Here is a 636-nt window from a genome sequence, read left to right on the forward strand (position 1 = left end):
GGGCCCCAAACCTACCATATCAGGTGGTTGTTTATGCTAAGGACTAAACTCAGGGCCTCAGAAATGCCAAGTGTAGCCAGGTGTGGTGGCACATGCCTGCAACCCCAGCACTCAGGAGGACGAGGCAGGAGGACCGCTGGGCAGCTGAGGCTAGCCTGGGCCACACTATGTAGGGAGATCGTTTCAAAAACAAAATAAAACCCCCAAATGCCATGCACACACTCTACCACTAACTGAGCTACACCCCAGCGCAAAGCCCCATCTGGCTAAGACCCTCAGATGGCTCACTGCGCATTAGTGTGCTCCGCAGGAGGAGGGTTTCCGGGTCACTGCTGGAGCACGTTCCCACTGCCCGAGCACCCCCCGAGCACCCCCGAGCACCCCCGAGCACCCCTCGTAGGGCCTGCGTCCCTTCCGTCTCAGCAGACACTGCCCAAAGGAGCTGTGCCAAGCGACTTCTCCCAGCTGTATGCGAGCCTTCCCTGTCCTTGCATCCAGGTACAGTGCCCAACCCGCTTAGCTTCCGAGATCAGACAACAGGGACGCTGGGGGAGGGGGGCTAGGGGTCCACATCTTTACCAACATCTGGCAGTTTTTACGTCTGATAAATGTTTTAATTTATATTTCTGTAATTCC

General features: G+C 56.4%; 1 protein-coding gene across 1 annotated transcript in view; it reads right to left on the bottom strand.

The window, feature by feature from the left end:
- The window catches only part of Ccdc62 (coiled-coil domain containing 62), a 61,901-nt gene that overhangs the window by 32,222 nt on the left and 29,043 nt on the right, over positions 1-636 (bottom strand). The gene's annotated exons all lie outside the window — the stretch shown is intronic.

This window comes from Octodon degus, unplaced genomic scaffold, assembly GCF_000260255.1.
Source record: "Octodon degus isolate 3935 unplaced genomic scaffold, OctDeg1.0 scaffold00076, whole genome shotgun sequence".
Classification (NCBI taxonomy): domain Eukaryota; kingdom Metazoa; phylum Chordata; class Mammalia; order Rodentia; family Octodontidae; genus Octodon; species Octodon degus.